At 44.2% G+C, this 23,404-nt stretch overlaps 2 pseudogenes; both read right to left on the bottom strand.

The window, feature by feature from the left end:
• Positions 1–3,428: 3,428 nt before the first annotated feature.
• Positions 3,429–16,535, bottom strand: LOC117705723 (heterogeneous nuclear ribonucleoproteins C1/C2 pseudogene; annotated as a pseudogene).
• On the bottom strand, positions 7,040–7,163 carry LOC117706428 (small nucleolar RNA SNORA17; annotated as a pseudogene).
• Positions 16,536–23,404: the final 6,869 nt, after the last annotated feature.

Here is a 23,404-nt window from a genome sequence, read left to right on the forward strand (position 1 = left end):
CAAGACAGATCTCCATATTAATGAGGTACCTAAAGACCAGAGGGGCTTAGCCAATCAAGCTTCCCCTTCCAGACACTCCTCCATGCAAAAGGTATCTAACCTCAGGCCCACCCTAAGAAAAGCGGGTATGGTTTCTCATTTACTTTCCACCATGACAATAAAAGTCTCAAAACCATGGACTGTTTCTTTTCATCAGGATCTGCAGTGGGGGACAATGGAACAGGCCTTCAACTAAAGAGCCATGTGTAATCTCCCACAGAAGACCTCTCTGTGTTCCCAGCCACAGCGACCACCAACCCAAGCAAAACTGCCATGCCTTAGCCATGAACTCTCATCCCCACAGGACCCAGACAGAGCACTTTCCCCCTCTCCCTTTTGGCTGCTTTGGGACACTTCAGCCCATGGGGCCCTGTGGGGAAAATGAGGGCCCATACGCGGGTATGCAGGATCTCTGTTGTGTTGTGGGTCCTTTTGCTCTGGGCGGCTCAGGGAGGAGCTGCCCACGGGGAGAAGCAGAAGCAAGGGTGTGGGAAGTTTGACTGAGTAGGTTATGCACACGCTGCTGCACTGTGAGAAGTGGCCAGGACCCACTGGCGGGGGGGGGGGGGGGGGGGGGGGGGGCGCGGATTCTCACTCAGTCTGAGGTTTCACAGGGTGCAGGGCTCTCGAGTGGGGATCCCTGAGCCAGGAGGCGGCCGGGCACCGACTGACATCCATTCAGGGGCTCTCAGACACCGTTGGGAGGCCCGGCAGAACGGAGATGAGGAGTGTACAATCTTGCAACTGTGACTGGCACAGTAGCTGAGAGAAACGAGAGGGGGGGAGAGAGAGAGAGAGAGAGAGAGAGAGAGAGAGAGAGAGAGAGAGAGAGAGAGAGACAGACAGACAGACAGAGACAGAGAGACAGAGAGAGAGAGGAGGGGGAGGGGAGGGGGAGGGGGGAGGGGGGAGAGGAGGGGAGAGGGGAGAAGAGGGGAGAGGGGAGAAGAGGGGAGAGGGGAGAGAGGGGGAGAGGGGGAGAGGGGAGAGAGGGGAGAGAGGAGAGGGGGAGAGGGGAGAGAGGGGAGAGGGGAGAGGGGGAGAGGGGACGGGACAGGGGACAGGGGACAGGGGACAGGGGACAGGGGAGAGGGGAGAGAGAGAGAAATGGAAGCCCTGACCATGGCCCCGCAGGAAATGCTCCCTTGTTATACTCACTTGGCTGAAAGATTGCTTGTTTGAAAATGGAGGGCCATGGAGGAAAAGCTTTCCACTACACAGGGCCCCAATGACACAAGGAAGTCCAGGGTTCCAAGAGCTTTATTGACATGGCAGATGATAGATGGTCTGGATGCACCTCCACTTACATCAGGGTGAACCTGACTTAAATAGGGAGGGGGGAAAGAGGAGGGTCTGAGAAACAATACTTAATTAACTATGCCCTCTGGCCTTTAGGTAACTCATTAATATGGAAATCTCTCTAGGGCTTGTAGTCACACCCTCTACCTGTGCTGGGTGACACAAACCTCTCTTAGGGAGGGGCTGTATTGCACTACATGACTGAAAATCGTGGGTCAATGGCATGTCAGGAGCCTGAGGTCTGAGGGCATGGCCGAACACCTGCCATTGTCCCACTAGGGTCCAGGGTTCCAGGCCTGTGCCCAGCCAGGAATCAAGCTGTCCTTTCACAGCCCCACAGGCCCCCCCACTTCATTCTCAGCTCTTTCCCGGCTTCCAGCAGTGCCTGGGTGCCCAAGAGCCTGAGAACCAGATGGTCCCGGCCATCCTGCAGGCCTAGGGACCCCTGAGCCAGCTCCAGCTGTCCCTGGGACCTCAGACTGCACCCCCCACACCCTGGAGTGGTGTCCCCACAGCTTCACATAACACGACTCCCACCCAGGGGTAAGCTCAGTCAAACTTCCCGAATCCTGCCTCCCCGAGTCGCCCTAGCCCCGGGGTGGGGCAAACGTGGGACCCTCACTTAATCCAACAGCACTAGACACAGCTGGCATATGGTGTCTTTTAATTGTTGATGCCCACGAAATGGAACTCTCATGTGTAACGTTTGTATATGATCTTATTTCTTGTTTAGTTTCTGAATCCTCTCCACCTTTTATGGCACTTCATTGCTGAATGATAACCTCTGTCTTCCTCACCTTTGACCTTTGCACTGAATTAGGAATGACATATCCTTAGCTATGGGCTAAGGCATGAAGTCATGCTGCTGGGACACACACCTGCTTCTACGGCAGATGTCATTTTTTGGTTGTTATTTACTCTTAGGTGTAGCTGTGGACTGTACCATTAGCTGCTATGTGTTACAAAGATGCCTTTGTATATAGCAAAGGGTAAAGGGTTTTGAATAGAAGGGGTACTCTATTAATAGTTCTGAAGTTTGTCTTTGGGCTTGCTTTATGGATATTAATTATCTTTAGATCCCGTCATTCTGACAAAAACAGAAATGAAGAGAAAACAAACAAGCCATGAATTTACCCAATAAAACAACATCTTTGTCCACCTCCTACCAGATTGTAATTATCAAATTGTTTATGCTCAATTCTGTTGCGCATAAATATGTGATGACTGCTGAGATGACCCCTGTGCTCCCCTGAAACTGAAATGTCTTCGTTCTGGCACCGACTCACTGAATGAGCACGCACACAGAGTCAACGTTTCTTACCTTTGTTTCTTGGGAAAGTATCTCACATTTACATTGCTATTTCTGAAATCAAGGGACTTTGCTTTCAACATAAAAGCAAAAGTGAAGCGCACTCCATTAACTAAAAATACTATCTTCATCTTAAAATAACCAGAAAGAAGGTTTTTTTTTTTACTTAAAACCATACGACTTTTTGTTGTTAATCAAAATTATTTTAATCAAATTTAAAGCAAAACTTACACAGTAAGATTTAATAAAACTACTAAGGAGCATCAAAGGAAGTGAAAATGGAACTAGGCGCGGGACAATTATGAACCAATGAACACAGGAAGGATGGGGAGGGAAAACATCGAGAACGTGCAGAAGATTCTAGGGGAGATGGTCTGGTGGGACTTTGATCTCTCAAGCGCCTAGGTAAATGAATAATGGGATAAGATTTCTAAGCTCCACTATGTGCTTAATTAAGAGTCATCCTCCCCATTGGTGAGGTGTAGCCGCCGTGGCCACAAGTCAATTGAGTTCACCTGAAAGGGGGGCTGGGAATGAAAGGGGACGGAGGGCGAGAAGAGATGAAGCCAAGACAAAGTTCTCTGATCAAGGCTCAAAGCTTTAATGTTCAGCTCTCAATTTAAAGGGGAAGACCCAACCCACAACCCCTCCTGGTTTCAGATGGGTGGGATAATCCATAGTCCGTTCCAGGTCACGGCCGGAGATGTCTCAAGGCAAGCCCAGGGGCAGTTCTGCTTCTGTGTTCTGGGCAGCCAAGGTGGGTAACTCCACCTAGATCCTATCACTTGACCTTGTTGTGGTAAACAAGGTCTCTCAGGCCTGCTCGTGGTGGGGGGAAGGGTACAGTGAGGTCTCTGTCATCTTCTCCTTCCTCGGGCTCTTTTTCATCATCCTTCAACTCCAGCTGGTCATTCCCCTCCATCTTCATTGTCGTCACCATCCAGAAGGTCACCCTCCTCAGCAGAGTCATCTGCACCTGCCTCAGACTCCATCTTCACATCAGCCTCATCCTTCTTCACAGAGGTGCTGCTCTGCTCTTCTCCAGACTTTTCATTCTTCATCTCTACTGGGGATGAGAAGGACAAGTCTGTTTGTTTGCTTTGTTCTTTTTCAATTTTTTTTCAGGCTTTCCAGCCAAGAGTCCACTTTTTGTTTTTAGTCAGCTCCTTTTTAATGGCCTGAAGGTCATCACCTTTCAGCCTCCCAGACTTGGAAGAAGATCCCCGTTGTCCACTCTGAATTGAATCCACTTTGGCCCCTTCACGAGGTGTTCCCCGACACACGCTGGCGTTTGGAAGGCACTACAGCTCGAGCAATAGGAGGAGGAGGAATACATGCTGGGTAACTGTAAATCCTGTCATAATAATCCTGTTGAAAGTCATAGTCCAAGTCAAATGAGGAACTGAGTAGAGGGGACGGAGAACGGTGTTCTGGTACTGACCCGAACATCTCCACTGCAGATCGTTTGACACCTGCTTTTCCTCGGTTCACTTTTGGCTCTGCAGCCAAGTTAATATCTAAAACCTGGCCAGTGATTATCCTGCCATCTCCTCCAGCTGCAGCTGCAGCTCGGGCGTTTCTTTCATTAACATACTGGACAAAGGCAAAGCCCTTATGCACAGAGCAACCCACAATTTTGCCATACTTTGAAAAGATGGCCTCCACCACATCAGACTTCTTGACCACCAGAGTGTCAAGATTCCCAATGAGTATACGGGAATTCCTGGATCGAGGATCTGTCTTGTTTGTAACATTGCTAGACGTCTCCTTTAATGATGACGTTTCTCACAAAGCTGAAAATGTAGCTGAAGACCAAAAAATTTTCACAAGAGGAAGGAGAGAGAGGAGACTGCCTCTCCTACTGCTGTCTACGCTGAGATACCAGAGCCACAACAGCAAGGAACCACAAGACAGTTTGCTCTCTGTCTCTTTACAAAATGGCCCCCGAGCTCCTCTCAAAAGAAGTTTTTAGAAATGTTTATTTATCTCTGTCTCTCTTTCTGTCTGTCACTGTCTCTGTCTCTCCCTCCCTCCCTCTCTTTTTGTGTATGTTATGTTCCTTGGTATTGTGTAGAGGTCAGAAGGCAACTTGTTGGGTCAGTTCTTTCTACCATACGGGGCCAGGCAATCAAACTTAGGTTTGATTGTCATGTTGTTAGGTTTGTCATCATGTGTCTTTACCACTAAGCCATTTCACAGGCCCAAGAAAAGATTCATAAGTGGAAATGTGTAAAGCATCACTCTTGGAATAGAAAGAAGGATATGTTGATTTAGGAGAAAACTCTTTTTTCATCATCAGCCAACAAATATTAATGCATTTATACAAAAAGTTGAATTTCATGTTTATAACAATAAGATGACAATTCAAAACTAATAAATTGTGGCACATTTACACAACAGAGAATTGTTCAACTATTAAAAATAATTACATCATGAAATTTGCCGGCAAATTGGTGGGACTTGAACCCAGACCCCAAAACACAAATATGGTATGTACTCACTTATAAATGGATTATTGGCCGTAAAATAAAGGATAACCATGCTACAGTCCACAGACCCAAGGAAGTTAAGTACTAAGGAAAGCTCAGGGATGGGGGTGGCGTGTGAATTTCACAGAAAAGGGAAAAGGGAAATAGATACAGTGGGTGAATAGGGAAAGGGAACTGAATAAGGTATGGGGCTAGGGTGGGAAGAGGAGGGATTAAGTGTGGGGAGGGTGGAGGAAGAGACTAATGGCAGAGACAACTGGAATAGGCAGCATCTCTGACATGAGCTAGAAACCCAAGGTAATAGAAACTCCCAGGTATTGATGAGGGTAATCCTCCTAGCTAAGACTCCCAGCAATGGGGTACATAGAGCCTGGAATGACCGTCTCCTATAGTCAGGCAAGACTACCAGTGGGGGTACTGACACACCAACCCAATCCCAAAACCTTTTACCTATAATTTGCTGGGGGAAAGGTGGCACAAAAATTGTGGCAATGGCCAGCCAATGACTGGATCAGCTTGAGATCCATGCCATGAGTGGGTGTCCACCCCTGAAACTTCCTGGAGAGCCAACAACCAGAGGTTGGGTAGTCCAGAGACATAGGATAGAAGGAAACATGACAAAGGCAAAGGCTAAAGAACTCGCCACTAAAGTGGGTTAAATGTACACTAAGTTTTCTGTACATAAATATAATTACAAAATTAAAAATAAATAAATAAAGTAAAACAAAAACCCAAGCAATGACTTAACATCTTTATTCTTTATATTATTATGTAGTTAGGCTATGTATGACTCCTGTGATAAGGGAATGTGAGCAGTCCATTTTTTAAAACTTCTTATTGGTTCTTTGTGATTTTTGCATCATACACTTGTATCCTACTCATCTCTCCTTCCCCTCACATCTGCTCTCCACCCTTGAGACTTAGCCTGCAACAGAGGAAAAGAAATCTTTTGGAAGCTGTACTGTGTTATAGTGTGTCCTACAGTATACTGTTTTGTCCACATTTATTGGGTTGTAAATGTTTATTGTAATGAGCTGTTGGTCTGATGTGACACCTCTGGCTTCTGCTACTCTATCAGTACTGGATCCTCACTAGGACTCCTCTCAGACATTCTGCTGTTGCCCTGTGTCATGGAGCTCCTGTAGTTTGGGTTTGTAGGACAGGTCCCTTCAGGCACTTTAGCAGTACATGGATGGAGTAGATGTCAGGGTGGACCAATTCAAATTCCTAGACCTGAGCTTGAGAAGTATTTGACCTGGTCAGACTGCCAGCTCTCCTGCTCTCACTCCCTTGGGGTCAGCCCACCAGCAACCTACCATGACCAGGGTCATCTCTATCATGCTGACCAGGTGAAATGTGAGGCCTGCTCTCCCAAGTGCTGCAGCAGGTGAGGGGCAGGGCAGCTCTCTCACTCTGTTGACCAGGGCTAGTTCTCCTGCCTGGAATAGGTGGCAAGGAGCAAGAGGTGGGAGCATCTCTCCCTTGCCCATGTCACCTCATAGCAAACGAGTAATGGGGCCAGCTCTCACATGATCATGACCTCGGGGCTGGCTCACCAGTGCTCCCACTACCAAGTTCAGATCTACTGTACTGCCCAGGGTGAGGTTCAGGGCCCACTCTCCTGAGTACTGCAGCTGGCTAGAGGTGAGGTCAGCTCTCCTGCTCTCATGCCCCAGGATCAGCTCTTCCAGGATACTCAGGTGAGGGATGGGACCAGTTCTGCATGACACTTGGAGTCATCTCAGGAGTGCTACTGTGTAGGAGTCATCTCTGGCATGGTCTGTACAACCAGGTCTGCATGGTGCCAGCCTGGTGGTGATCTCAGGCTAGCTGTCTGTCTGAGAACCCTGGTGCTAGACGGGTGTTTGAGCTCAGGCTTGCTTCCCCCCCCCCCCCCCCCGGGAATGTTAGGCTACTAATCATGCAGATGTCCATAGTCAGAACACTGAGAGTACACATAGCATGTCTCCTCTCTGCCACCTACTGACACACAAGTGACACGGCAGCCACACCTGTAATGGAACAAATGTATGTATGTTCATTCTAGTGATACTTTGATAATTTCGTGAGAAATGACTCCTAATCAGGATTTGCACTAGCCATGCTGGAGTTCATGCTAGATAAGAGTTTATACTATGGGATAAGAAGAGTGGATATGAAAAATGTTATCCTAGGCTAAAATAATGTACTACTGGACTTTCTTGGACCCACTAGTGGTTTAAATCATGACATGGATACTTTTAATATAGTTTAAAGCTTAGACCTTTTGCTGAAGCAGTCTCCCAGCTACTGTTTAAACTTATCCTGACTATTCTAGCCAGCAACCCATGGCTAGCTCTATACCTCCTGGCTCCTCTGTATTCGGTGTCGGGTACCTTTCTTCCCTGCTTTCAAATTTCTTCCTTCAGCTTGCCTCTCCTGTGGAATGCTCTCTGCCCAGAAGTTCTACCCTCATATTTCCTGTCCTGTTGGGAGCCGACTTTAGTAGAAAGCGGCTAGATCAACTTTGCAGCCATCTGGAACCATATACCCTGATGAAAGACTTGGTTGTCAAAAGCCTATAACAGCTGAAGCACACTCTGATAAATATCTTGTTTATCCCACATAGCTTGTTTTGCTGTTTAGTGACCTCAGCTGTATGGTGCACGTGGTAAAGTGTTTTCACCTGTGTTCTCCTGCTTGTGTATATAAATACCTCAGCATTCCCTTCAATAGGGGAGACTTGAGAAAATAGAAGAGACTTGATCACACCCTGTCTTGTCTCCATTCTTCGCGTCTCTTGCCCCAAGAGCCACACTCTCTCTTGACCAGAGCACTTAGCCCCAAAAGTGTTGAGGCAAAGTGTTGAGGCAGAGTAAAGGCCTCAACACTGTCCTAGATATTGGCCATCAACTCTTTGTTAGAACCAATCAGCAGTGAGAGAACACTTGATAAATATCTTAGATTGCCTTGAGGCAACTGGGGAAGGACAAACATTTACAAAATAGAAGACTAGGTGATGGATCATAGAAATTATGACAGCAACACCTGCTTAGCTCTCTGACAGTAGAGACCTAACAATTTAAAATACAGAGACACAACTTAATACAATGTAGAAAAGGACGTCTCCAAAGCAATGCCTGTGTTGGAATAATAGATACAACATGGAAGGGCTCCCCAAGCATCCTGTAGTAGTCTATGGAAGGGCTCCCCAAGCAGCCTGTAGTAGTCTATGGAAGGGCTCCCCAAGCAGCCTATAGGAGTCTATGGAAGGGCTCCCCAAGCAGCCTATAGGAGTCTATGGAAGGGCTCCCCAAGCAGCCTATAGGAGTCTATGGAAGGGCTCCCCAAGCAGCCTATAGGAGTCTATGGAAGGGCTCCCCAAGCAGCCTATAGGAGTCTATGGAAGGGCTCCCCAAGCAGCCTATAGGAGTCTATGGAAGGGCTCCCCAAGCAGCCTATAGGAGTCTATGGAAGGGCTCCCCAAGCAGCCTATAGGAGTCTATGGAAGGGCTCCCCAAGCAGCCTGTAGTAGTCTATGGAAGGGCTCCCCAAGCAGCCTATAGGAGTCTATGGAAGGGCTCCCCAAGCAGCCTATAGGAGTCTATGGAAGGGCTCCCCAAGCAGCCTGTAGTAGTCTATGGAAGGGCTCCCCAAGCAGCCTATAGGAGTCTATGGAAGGGCTCTCCAAGCAGCCTTCCAACTTCACTTGCTATCATGATACATTTTAAGAGTTTGACAGCAAACTGAATTCACATTTCTTGATTTGAGATGTGGGTTTGCATACCACTTTTGCATTTTGGACAGGTTATAGGATGTCATGATTCCCCACACCCCATGGGGCAGCTGTGTTCCCTAAATATCAAGACATGTCAAATATTAATTGGAACTGAAATGGGGGTATGTATGGAGCAATTGAAATGAGCAGAATGTTACACGAAGTAGAACAGTGTGCCAAGTCAAAGAGGGAGCAGAGACGATGCTATTTTTCAGATACCCAGAGAAGGGACTTAGGAATCCCTTTGTCTCTTCAGGTAGACGCTCAAGTCTTCAACAGTGCCCTGAGAGGAAAGACTCAGGGAAATTGTAGTTTGAAAAACCTTCTTAAAATAAAAACCTTCTCTAACATAGACTGTTGAGGACAGCCATGAAAATGTGGGGATTATGAGGGTGACCCTAGTGAGGACTCCTGGTAATGGAAAATACAGAACCTGAACTGGCAATCTTCTGTAACCAGGCAGGACTTCCATTGGTGGGACTGAGATGTCAACCCAGCCATGAAGACTCACAACCAATCCTGCTTGCAAAATGTGCTGAGGTAATTGTGGCTCAGAACTTGTGGGAATAGCCAACCAATAACTGGTCTAACTTGAGTCTACTTCATGAGAGAGAGACCATGGCTAAAACCACCTAGATTTCCAGAAACTGGAACCATGGCTAAAACCACCTAGATTTCCAGAAACTGGAACCAGAAGCTGGATAGCCCAGAGACTGAGGGTAGAACCAAACATGACTGGCTAAAAGAAAAAGCCAATGAAAAGATTCCTAATGATATTCTGTTATACTCATAGATTGGTGCCTAGCCCAGTTGTCATCAGAGAAGATTCTTTTAGCAGCTGATGGGAACAGATGCAAAGACCCACAGCCAAACATTAGGCAGAGCTCAGAGAGCCCCCCAGAAGAGGGGGAGAAATGAATGCTGGGGCTAGAGGTGTTGAGGCTACAATGACATCAGGCTCACGGACTCAACTAAATAGGGCACATGGGGTTCACAGACACTGAAGTAGCACCACAGAGCTTCCACGGGTCTCTACTAGGTCCTGGTTGGTATATGTTCTAGTTGGTTAACTTTGATTTTTGTAGGACTTTGTAGTGGATTTGCCTGATGCTGCTTGTATTCTAATGCTAATATTGGTTCCTCAAGATCTGGTTGCCCCAGAAACAAGAGAGTCCACATATAGACCCAAGTGACAGTATTCAACCTTGCCCCTGAGTTGTTTCTGATTGATGATTAAAGATGACAACAGCCAATAGCTGGGCAGAAGAAAGATGGGCGGTGGTGGCCTGGGGGGCAGAAGAGAGATGGGCGGTGGTGGCCTGGGGGGCAGAAGAGAGATGGGCGGTAGTGGCCTGGGGGGCAGAAGAGAGATGGGCGGTGGTGGCCTGGGGGGCAGAAGAGAGATAGGCGGTGGTGGCCTGGGGGGCAGAGGAGACCCATGAAGGAGAGAAGATGAGTAGGAAGGAGAAAAGCTGCACTGGGTTAGGTGAGATATGAAAACGTCCCTGAGTTCCAGTTGGAGTTAAGAGCAACCCGGACAAAACATAGTAAATGGTAAATGAGAACGTAGATTCCAACAGCATAGAGGGTGGATCTCTGCCCCACTGTTAAAGGTTAAAGGCTTACTGTAAATAATAAAGCTTTGTGTCTTCTATCCTGGAACTAAATGATCAAAAGCAGATTAGATATTTCACATTGGGAATTAAAAGTTCTACAAGACTCCTAACAGTGGGAGTAGAGTACCCCTGAGTCTCTTGCATTCTCTTGGGACCACTTTTTTCCTACTGGGTTGCCTTATCCAGCCTTGAGAGGAGGATTTAGGCCTAGTGCTATTGCATCTTGTTGTGCCACATTCAGTTCATATCTCTGGGAGACGCAGCAAAGGTGCATGTAGGGGAAGTGGAAGGAGGGGAATACTGGTCAGGAAGTGTATGAGGGAAGAATAAATAAAAAGAAAATGTGGGGATTATCTTGAGAAGACAGTACTATACTGGGTGTAATTGAGTTAAACATCCAATGTTATGGGGGAAAGAAGTATTGGAATTAACATTTTAAAATTTTTTTCTTTTAAAGACACTTGTGAATTGGCCTAAAATTGGTGAAGAACCAGCCACAAACCTTGGTGACCTAAGTTCAATTCCTATAACTTATATAGAGGAAGGATAAAACAATTTCCATAAGTTGTTCTCTGATGGTCACACACACACACATATGCATATTAAATGAATGAATATATAAAAATAACAGTAACTTAAAATTTTATTTTCTCAACTATTGGGATTAACCTGCCTTTCACCCAGAATAGTGAAGAAAACCCTTTTTATTAAATAAACAGGCCTTAAACACTTTTAAAATATTTTATTTTGTATTTGCATACTTCTTAAATGAAATATTTGGCAAGTTCATTTGAAAAAAAAAGAATTTTTAAAATTTTTATAGCTTTGAGTCACTTTACTCTATGGATTATTGACAGGCTGTGAAGTATCCTAAGGATGATTGACAGGCTGCATATGTTTCCTATGTATGATTGACAGTCTGTGTGCATTTCCTCTGATTGACATGTGATGGGCATTACTACTAAAGACTGGCAGGCTGTAGTCAAGTCCTGTGGATGACTGACAGGCTGTGGTTGTTTTCTGTGCATGATTGACAAACTGTGAGCATGTCCTATGGATGGCTGAGAGGCTGTGCGGGTTTTCTATGAATGATTGGCAGGTCATAGGCATTCACTATGGATGATTGACAGGCTTAACAGATTGTGGCTGTGTCCTATTGATGACTGATAAGCTGTGGGTATTTTGCATGCATGACTGACAGGGTGTAGGCATGTCCAATGAATGATTAACAAGCAGTGGGTGTGTCCAGTGAATTGACAGGGTATGTGTGTGTTTCCTATGGATGATTGACAGGCCGTGGGTGTGTCATATGCATGATTGGCAGGCTATAGTCATGTCCTGTGATTTATTGGTAGGCTGTGGGCATGTTAGAGAAGACTGACAGTCTGTGAGTCCTATGCATGACTGAGAGCTTGTGTTTGTTTCAAGTGGATGATTGACAAGCTACAAACATTTAGTATGGATAATTGACAGGTTTTGTGTGCTTCCTCTAGATAACTGACAGGCTGTGGGCATTTCCTATGAATGATTGACAGATTGTGGGTACTTCCTGTGGATAATTGACAGATTGTGGCCATGTCCTATGAATGATTGCCAGTCTGTGGATATGTTCATTGGATCATTGACAGGCTATAGGTGGTTCCTATGGATGATTGACAATCTGTGGGCATTTCCTTTGGATGACTGACAGGCTCTGGGCATTTCCTACTCAGATTGAAAAGCTGAGGTGGTTTCTGTGGATGATCGACAGGCGGTGTTCCTTTACTATAGATCAATGACAGGTTGTGAACATTTCGTATGGATGATTGACAGGTTGTGTTCTATTCCGAGCCTCTTCCGTGTCCCCTTCGCCCGCGAAAGAGACACGTGAGGCAGTGTTCAGGTGGTTACTACAGCGAGGCTTTATTCTTGTATCAGCAGAAGCGGAAAGACCCCAAGCCCGGGAAAGGCACTGCTGTATGTACCCTAGAGTGGTGTGTTCACTTCTGATTGGCTGTTCACTCATTACCCCATATTATGCCCCGGGATGGGCAGTGACTTTGGCGCGCTTTTGCCTTTTGCACCTGCACAGTTAGTTGTTTACTTGTGGGAGCACAGGATGCCCGCACCATCTTGTAATGGCGAATGTTGTCAAGCTCACCGCGGCTCCTAACAGTGTTCATTTCCTGTGGATGACTGACAGGCTGTGGGAATTTATGAGAGATGTTTGACAGGCTGTGGGCATTTACTATGAATGAGAAAGGATTTGACCTTGTACAGTGGATGGCTGATGGGGTGTGGGCATTTCTATGGGTTATTGACAGGCTATGGACATGTCCTGTGTATGATTATAGGCTGTGTGTATGTCCTAAGAATGATTAACAGACTGGAATTATCTTATGGATTACTTAGTTGTTGTGGACATTTCCTTTGGATGATTGACAGGCAGTAGACATGTCATATGTACGACTGACAGACTGAGTATTTCATACAGATTATTGACATGATGTGGGCATATTGCATGCATGATTGTCAGATTGTTGGCATTTCTTATGGATGATTTACAAGATGTAGGTGTTTTCTATAGAAGATTGACACACTGTGAACTTGCATAATAAATAACTGACAGCCTGTGAGGGTTTCCTATGCATGATTGATACATTGTAACATTTGTGTGAATGATTGATCGATTGTGTGCATGACTTTCAAATGACTGACAGGCTGTGGCTATTTCCTGTGGATGACTAACAGGCTGTGAACATTTTCTATGGTTGATTGACAGACTGTGGTTGTGTTTTTTGGATGATTGCCACTCTGGGGATGTTTCCTATGGATGATTGACAGGTTGTGGGCATTTCCTGTGGATAGTTGACAAGCATTGGACTTGTCCTGTGGATGACTAAAAGGATACGGCCTTCTGTGGATGACTGACAGGGTGTGGCCTTGTCTTCTTGATTATTGACAGGAGTTGGGCGAGTACTATGCATGATTGACAGGTTGTGGGCATTTTCTGTGGATGACTGACAGCTGTGTTCCTTTACTATGGAAGATTGACTGCTGTGGTTGTTTCCTATGAGTGAATGACAGGCTGTCGACTTTCCTGTGGGTGACTAGCAGGCTGTGGACATACGCTATATTTGACTGACATGCTCTGTGCATATCTTTTGGATGACTAACAAGCTGTGTTTTTACTGTGAATGATTGACAGGCTGTGGGTGTATCCTATGGATAACTGACAGGCTAAGTGTGTTTATTATGAATGACTGATAGACATTATCCTTTTCCTGTGGATAATTGACAAGCTGTGGCCTTCTGCTGTAGATTATTTGAGGCTGTGGGTATTTCCTATAGATGATTGACATGCTATGGATTGTTTACTATAAATGATTGACAGGTTGAGGACCTTTCCAATTTCCAAGGGCAATTTAGTTAAGTTCTCTTTTTAGGGTTCTGTTCATTTTCTTTACCTGCCCTGAGCTCTGGGGACAGTACGAACAATGAAGTTTCCAATTAGTCCCCAATATCTCTGACAATCCCTGACTTACCTTAGAAATGAAAGCAAGATTGCTATCTGATTCAATTACCTTGGTTATTCAAAGCCTCAGGAATATTTCTTCTAATATCTTCTTGGTTACCACAGTAACTGTTTCCTGCTTGGTGGGGAAAGCCCCAACCCATCTAGAGATAGTATCTACAAATACTAGAAGGTATCTATATTTTCCTGGCTTAACTTCTGCAAAATTAGCCTCCCAATATATTTTATGCTGTTCTCCCCTAGGTATTTTTTCCTGTTTACTCTTGGCCTTATAAGCCTTTGCTTGCTGGCATACCTTACACTGTCCTACTATCTCTCTGGCCCAAAACCTGAGGTCCATTATACATCTTAGATCCCTTGACTGCTTGGATGCACTTAGCTCTCGAATGAGTCCATCTGTGCATTTGGCCTATTAAGTCTTTTGTTTACTTTCTGGGGAGCATAGGTCTCCCTTCTTGTGTGCACCATTGCCTTTTTTCTCTAGGTAATAATTGGTAGGGTGGCTAGCAATCTTAGTCCTTTCTTCTTCTGTGTGCTTCAAGTGAGGCCATCTGTTAATCTAGTCCCATGCCCTAGCGGGTGTCTCTTGCAGGCCCATAACTAAGATAGGCTCCTGCATAGCCACTTCTCGGGCCACTTGATCTGTCTGGTTATTGCCTTGGGCCACTGAGTCTCCTCCCTTCTGGTGTCCTGGGCAACAAATAGTACTCACAATTGTCGGTTTCATCAGGGCATCCAAGAGATCTAAGATTTCTTTTGTTGTGAGCAGTCCTCTCCCTTGGTATGTAGTCCTGTGGACATGGGCTGTGGCAAAGGCTGTGACATGTCTGTGTAGATGTTAATTTTCTTGTCAACCCCAACTTCCAAGGCTGTTTTCTGTGCCAACAAGCCCAGGAGTGGGAAGTAGAAGTTCTGCCCAGATGACATTTGTGCTGTCCACCACAGCAGCACCGGCTTGTCTCTGACCAGCATGGAGAAAACTGCTCCCATCGTGTAAAGCAGGTTGCCTCGGCTCTTGGCAGGGGTCAGTAGGAGAAGTCTTTCCTCCACCCATGGGTTCTCCTTTTAGGCCAGTTAGTTGCAGGCCATTGGGGAGGAAGTGTATCTGGGCTCCCATCCTGGAGAATCTCGCCCCAACAGAGGGTAGGGACAGTCTGGGATGACCATAAATGAATGGGATACCCAGCCCATCTCTAGGTCCACCATTTTTTCAGGTAGTCTATAAATACATTGAAACCAAGATCTTTTCTTGGAAATGGGGCCATCGGCTTGGAGGAGGACCGAGTGTTGAGCCCCTGTGTCCACCAGGAGTTGAGTGGGTGCAAACCCCATCTACCTCAATCACTGTCTTCACTCAGAGCTAATGCTTTCACTATTTCAGGGTGTCTTTCCCAAGGCCTGGGACTTCCTGACTGAAGCTTCCATTTGTTAGGGCACTCAACAGCTCAACAGCTGGTTCCTTTACTTGCAATGTGCACACTGATCCTTTTCAAGGAGTTTTCTATCTCCCTTTGATTGCAGTCTCCCTTCTCTGCTTTCCCTTAACTACTATAGCCAAAGGTTCTCTGTAAATTCCTTTCCTGTCACCTTTCTTTTTCTCATCTCTCTTTCTCATCTTCTTTCTCTTTCTCTGCTCTTTCTTTCTGTCTCCCTGTTATGGTAGACTTCCTTCCCAACCTACACTAAATCTTTTATGACTTATCCTGCAGCTTTAGCCTTTGAAGATTTTTCCTGATCTCTACTAGCCTGGTCTATAACGGACACAGTGTGTACTGACAGAATGCCTCTGCGAGCCACTCTAGAAAGCCTGTGGACAAATCATCTGATCCCTGCTTAACCTCATGTGTCTTGGTCAAAATTGATGGGGCCTCATGTGACCCCCTTGAGACCTGCCAATGGTATCTGGCGGTAGGCTTTTAGGTGCCCCTCACCTTTTGGTGCCCCCATGTCTGAGAAAACATTTTTTTTTCTGGTATCCTCTCTTGTTCTTTGGTCCTGAAGTGCACTCTTGATGGCCAGAACCTACAAGGGTCTTGGGGAAGAAAGGCTTTTTATGGGGGAGAGGGTGTTCCTATACTAGATTCATCCAGGTAACTATCTAAGGCACTTGGTCTGGGTGCCCGAGGGATCTTGGCCTAAAGACTCCTCTACTGCTTTGATCACCTGTACGAAGATCTCTACAGGTGGCTATCTTAAGCAGAGAGTGACTAACTTACCCTTTTTTACTATAAATTAGTATTTGTACCAAAACGGAGGCCTATTCTTTTGGCTGTCTGACTCAGGGCAGCCTGTAACTTTTCACAGCAGGTAACCTGCCTGCAAGCACTTTCATTGTTTCAGAGTTCCCAAGCTGATGTCACGTGACTTGTCTCAGCACTACTCACTCGCGTTTTTAATAACTATAACTCTCAGGTGAATAATCTTAAATTTTTAGTGAATTTTTGCCCAAAATTGGTGTGCCACCTGAAACGAGTGATAATTTGAAAAACCGCAGCGCTACCTGGACCGCCATGTTCTTGCACCAGCCGCCAGGCTGCTACAGCAGTGACCCCGGGGTCCCCAGCCCAGACACATCATCTGGCCAGCCACAGCTCCGGGCTGCTCTACGCAATTATCATCCTGGGCTGTGCCTTTGCCACCCGCTATTGCCACCTCTGCTTGGGCACTGAGGAAGGGACAGAGCTTCCTTCTCTTGGTGGCCAACCTGCCCAACCAGGTGGCTCAAAGGCACAGTGCTAGGGGAGCCATAAGCTGTCGCCCACCAAGCACGGGCCAGGCAAGAGTATTCTCCGTGCAGTGCCACCTAAAGAACACCCTAAATGCAGTGGGTGGGCCTTTTTCTAACTTTCTCCTAATAGTTCATTAGGATGTTTAGCACAGTAGATTTTTGGGGGGGCCAACTTTTAGCAGAAAGCGGCTATCAGCTTTGCAGCCATCTTGAGCCATATACCCTGACATGAGACTTGGATTACAATAGCCTACAACAGCTGAGCACACTCCGATAATCTTGGTTTAGATACCTTGAGATTAAAGGTGCGTGAGATTAAAGGTGTGTGACTTAAGAGTGTAATTTAGAGATAAGATTTAAAGACAAGACCTAAGGGCATGATTAAAGGTGTAACTTAGAGGCATGGCTTAGAAGTGAGACATATAAAAGGCTAGAGGCAGACAGAGAAAGCAACAGATTACTTGACATTAGGTAGAAGACACTTGGCTCTAGAGAGAACCAGACACAGCAGAAAGAAGACAGGTAGCAGGCACTTGGAAGAGAACTTGGAAGAAGTAACTTGGAACTTGGAGGGACTAGGAGCTAGGGACTAGGCACTAGGAACTCAAGACTTAGGACTTAGACTGAAGAATAAACGAGATTGAATTACACTCTGTCTGGTCTGCATTCTTTGAGTCTGTCCTCACTCTCGATCTTGCTGAACCCCGACCCGCGGACCAGAGCGGCAGCTTGGGCCGGGATACAGTGGCCACCCAAACGTGGGTCAGCCCGGGCCTCAACATTTTGCTTGGGCCATGACATTTTTTGGCTGCCCCAACGTGGGGCTAGTGTGGACCCCAACAGTTTTTTGGCGCCCAACGTGGGGCTAGTGCGGTTCTCAACATAGATTCAGTCCAAAATAACGTCAGTCAAAGTCCAAGAACACAAAGCATGACAACCAACACACAGACAGTTTGCCAGGAAAACAGAAAAAGACAACACAAACAGCTCACCCCTGCCACGGACACATAAACCAGGTTCCAAAAGGAGCAGGGTACTCCCAACCCCCTCCAACACCACAAGCAAAGGACAACACAAACAAAATTAGACACGGATGCACTGCCACAAGAGTGCAACAAACGCTGACCCAGGTGGTGGTGGCCGAAGACCACCTTCAGCCTGAGGAGGGTCATTCCTGACTCTACCTCCCAGACAACTGAACTCCAGAGCATTCTCCAGAACCATCTATCCTGCTGCTTCCACTACCCACTAATTCCCTCCTGGAACTTGAAACCTGACCCTATCCCAGGGCCCTCAAAACCTGATACTATCCCAGGGTCCAAAACAGACTGCTCTCCGTGGCTTGCCCAGTACACAGATGATCATCCCTGCCGTGGTCTCAGACACTTCACAGACACAAACACAAAACAGAAAACACACAGACAGACCTGCTTGAGCAAACCTCCGATCCCTGAGCCATGAGGTCTGAGAGAGCAATCTCGGTGGGACCTCCAAATGTTGGACTCTAAGATCCAAACCAGGGGATGCGCTGCCCCAGAAGCACTCACGGACTGCAGACTCAATGCAATAACATGAGGTTTATTGATAATTGGTGCACTGGGGTTCCCTCACACACAGGCAAGAGGAACCCCAAACCAAGGCTGAGAGCAGTATTTATACAAGGGCAGTTTCATCTCTTAATCAATAACCACAAAGGCTGAACTAAACAGTCATTCCCAGGCCCGGTATCTAGATGACTCAGATTTGCACATTATTATAAGTGGCTTCTGTTTGCCCAGGTTTATTACATTAAGGACCCAGCTTCCTGATTACCTCTCATCTTAGGCCCTTCCTATGTCCTCTGGGCCTTCCCCACACGCAGGTGGGTTCCCTTCCTTGTGGTCTGAGGAATGTTAATCAGCCTCTCACTTCCTCTTCTGAATGTTAATCTGGCAGGTGTCCTCTGACTAAGGAATGTGCTCCTCCTGGAATGTGTCCTGGGACAGTGAATTTTAAGTTTGAACTAATACCTGAAATTCCTACATTTGGTTCCTACAGTGCTAGCAATTAATGTAATAAAGGCTGTTATGCCAGCAATGCTCAAGCCCACTACCCTCTTGCTTCTGCTTAAAGCCTGACTCACTTCTTCCAGTACTTGCAAGCTTTTTTCAGACTACCAAGGTTCTGTAATACTCTGGGCAATAAAACAAAAGCTGGTTGATAGACACCCATAACAGACATGCCAGGTTTCAACACACTAACACAACTAGAAAGTGTATAATCAATGAAACTTACAATAAATACTGTAGAAGAAACAAAAGTAATTTTAACTTGAGAATTTAAAAAGCCTTAATACATGCACTAACACTTGTTTGAAATCCAGATTCTATCCCAACTTTATCTCTTACTATCCTAACATCATAGAGAACTGCAGCTAACTTCCAAATATGTCTCTGAAAATGTCCAGAACCAGCCTTCTAAATGAAGACTGTTATTTCCAATATTGGATTGATTTCTAGACCAGTCCATGATTGAGTCTGAATAACTGGTTACATTTAAGAGAAATACAAGAGTCATTATAACTTCTCTTTTTGATTCTCTGTCACACAAGGTCTAAAATCTTGAGGCAAGGCAGCTTGTCCCATCTGGCATATAGGCAAGCAAAGGTGGGTCAGGAACATATGTCTAATACAGTTTCCCAGTCACCACTGTCAGGGCACTCAGCAAGCTCACAGGTCAGCATCATTCTTTGTCCCAGCATTAGCGTATCTCACCAATCACTCTGGCAGCCACCATGCTCTTTCAGCATCCTGCACAAAAAAAACAGAAACATGTCCTCTTCTCCATATTAAATACCTGGTCAGGATCATGCCATATACCAGTAAATGGATCCTTCCTTTTCACCTGGGCATAAGTATGCCTAGTTGTAGGGGGTCATAGAAACTCAGCAGGCAGTTCCTTGGCATCCACATTTTTAAAAGTTTAAAATATAAAGAACAAGGACTGGAGAGATGGCTCAGTGGTTAAGAGTCCTGTCTGCTTTTCCAGAGGTCCTGAGTTCAATTCCCAGCAACCACATGGTGACTCACAGCCATCTGTAATGAGATCTAATGCTCTCTTCTGGTATGTCTGAGGATACCAACAGTGCACTCACATACATAAAATGAATAAATCTTAAAATAGATAGATAGATAGATAGATAGATAGATAGATAGAAAGAAAAAATATGATTTAAATAAATTTGTGGTGTACGGGGATATACCTCCCCCTTTTTTATTTTATGAAGATATTGTTTTAAAGTTCCATGGGCCCATTCCACAATACCTTGTCCTTGAGTATTATAAGGAATCCCAGAAATATGGGTAATATTAAGTTGTTAACAAAAAGTCTCAAATGCTCAACTGCAATAGCCAGTTCCATTATCTGTTTTAATCTGATTTGGAACAGCCAGCATAGAAAAACAATGTAGGCAATAACTAATCACATTTTCAGTTGCTTCTCATGTTAAAGCAATTGCAACTAGAAAGCCTAAGAGGGTATCAATAGTCACATGTACTTGTCCAAAATCAGAAATATGAGTAACATCCACTTGCTATAATTGATTAGGTGTGAGTCCTTGAGGTGCAGGTAGAAACCAAGGACATTCAGGACAAGTCTTTACAATTTTATGTGCACATTCTCTAAAAATACCAAATTGTTGTCTCAAGCTATTACTATTTTGATGATGTAAAGAATGAGATTGTTTGGCTAATTGTTCCTGTGTAAAACAGGAATCTAAATATAAAGCTGGAACAAAGAAGTAATTTCATGCAGGAATCTAAATTTTAGGCTAGAACAAAGAAGTAGGCTTTAGGCATGAAAATGGCTTTGTGCTAGGACAGGGAAATGGGCTCAGATATATTGGTCATCCTGATAAGCCCTTAGAAATAGTAATCACAGGAGTGATCACGGAACTTTTGTTTATTGCCTTGCTTGTTCTCTGACTATCTGGGTTTATTGTCTTGCTTGTTCCTTGACTATTTGCATCTATTATATTGCTAGTTCCTCAACCTTGAACTGACCTTAATATTTGCACATAATTAAAATGGTAAAAAAGCAGATTGAGAAAAGGTAAAAAAAAAAATGGTTTAAAAGCAGATTTGGGGGCGGGAGGAAGAATGTATAATCCAGTGAAAAGTATATCATATATTTTTTTCTGTGTGAATACATTTAACTAATATGCATTAAAAATAAAATTTTTTTAAAAGAATAGAGAGTTAAAGTGTTTTTAGAAAGAAAAGGTATGAATAGAAAAATAGGAAGTTATATATATTTTAGGAATAAATAGTATTATAAAGAGAGTACATGAGGTTATGAAATTGCTAGGATGAGAAAATGAAGATTAGAGAATTAAAAGATGATGTAGAAGCATATAAAAAGTTAGTACTCTGTTTTTTTAGCTGATTGAAAAATTGGAGATAACAATGCCTAGAAAGATATTGGAGAAAGCTAACCATTTTACTTACATGAGTTCATATGACTCATTTTTATATGACTAAAGGCTGCTGTCTGCTGAACCAGGAAACTGGAAGAGCTGTAGGAAGAGCTACCTGTAAAGAACAGGCTGTGTAAACCTATAAGGAAGTGTGCTTTTGCTCTATGCTTGGTTCTGTTCTAAGGAAATGAGGGCTGGGACCATTGATCTAGTTCTTATAGAGTTTATGGGAATTTAAGAATTCTTGATAATTATTAACAATGATCAAAGCCTTGATGATGCACCTTTAGTAAATAAAAGATTGTATTCAGGCTTTCTCTGGTCATTAAGCTGAAGAACAATTAAGCTGAAGTTGAAACAAATACTGAGAAATGTCAGAACAAAGAGAGTGCCTGAACTAGCAGCTTGCATCTACTACTGACTCCAAGTCATTATTGAATTGCTCCATTAGGCTAGACCTCTGCAAGTGGTACCCAGAGACAGGCCTGAAGTAAGGGAAGATGTATATATGTATATATGTATATATGTATATATGTATATATGTATATATGTATATATGTATATATGTATATATGTATATATGTATGTATGTATGTATGTATGTATGTATATATGTATATATGTATATATGTATATATGTATATATGTATATATGTATATATGTATATATGTATATATACATACACATATATATGTATATATGTATATATGTATATATGTATATATACATACACATATATATGTATATATGTATATATGTATATATGTATATATGTATATATGTATATATGTATATATGTATATATGTATATATACATACACATATATATGTATATATGTATATATGTATATATGTATATATGTATATATGTATTATGTATATATGTATATATGTATATATGTATATATGTATATATGTATATATGTATATATGTATATATGTATATATGTATATATGTATATATGTATATATGTATATATACATACACATATATATGTATATATGTATATATGTATATATGTATATATATATGTGTGTGTGTGTGTATATATATATATATATATATATATATCACGGATAAGGTTTGGGAAGGCTTGCATTCAGAGTGTTGCATATTCCCTGGTAAGAGATAAAGCCATGTAAGAAAAGTGAATAATCATGGGACAAGCAGAGAGTTCTGTATAATAAAATATTGCAGCAAACTATGACAAAGAAGGGAATTTCTTTGCATGTTGAATTCCCGCAAGAGTTTATGAATTTTATGTAAGAAGTTAGCCCTTGGTTTTCTGAGAAAAGAACACTAAGTGTAGAAATTTGGGAAAGAGTGGGGAAAGACTGGAAGAAGTGGGTTCAGACCCTTGAAGCTAAAGGGATAGCTGCATATGCTTTGTTTTATGTGATGTGTTTATAAAAAGATAGAGAGATAAAGAGAGTATGTTCTGTGGGTGTGTGGAGAGGTATAAAGGAAGGGGATGTCTCAGCAAGCCCATGCAGAGGAATCTCTTCCCCCCGAGGGACCAGTCACACACTGATATAGCATAGAATACAGTTTATTCAGGGCATGGGAAGGGGAACCAGGAGGATAATAGAGGCAGGGGGGTGGAGAGAGATGGGAGGAAGAGAGAGTAGAGAGGGAGAGAGAGTAGAAAAGTAGGGGCCAGCCATGACCACATGGAGAAAGGGGGAAGGGAAGGGGGGAGGGGGAGGGGACAGAAAGAAGCTAGAGGCAAAAGATCAAGAGATCAAGAGGAGGAGGGGGTTAGCAGCCCCTTTTATAGTGGGCCAGGCCTACCTGGATGTTGTCAGCTAACTGTGGAGGTGGAGTTTAGACAGAATACTAATATTCCCCCATTTTGGTTTAATTACAAAAAAAAAAAAAAAAAAAACAGAAAAAAGAAAAAAGAAAAAATTAGCCAGGCCACTCGAGGAGATGCCAAATGGACAAGCCAGCACTCAGACACACTGACTTTGGGAAAGTGAATGCCCAGAAGCCCCCTAGAGTTTAGGATAGAAGGGGTGAGGTAGGTGAAGATCTATGGGGATGCCCAGGCCCAGGAAAGTGAACAAGAGAAAGGACAGGCCTAGAGTTACTAAGGATGGGTCTTTGCACTATGTAGCAGTGTATACCATTTGGGCTATTAGCGATGCACCTGGGCAGGAGCCTCCAAGTACCCCCCTTCCTCTCCTTTCTCCATGACT

The sequence above is a fragment of the Arvicanthis niloticus genome, chromosome 3 (assembly GCF_011762505.2).
Source record: "Arvicanthis niloticus isolate mArvNil1 chromosome 3, mArvNil1.pat.X, whole genome shotgun sequence".
Taxonomy (NCBI): Eukaryota; Metazoa; Chordata; class Mammalia; order Rodentia; family Muridae; genus Arvicanthis; species Arvicanthis niloticus.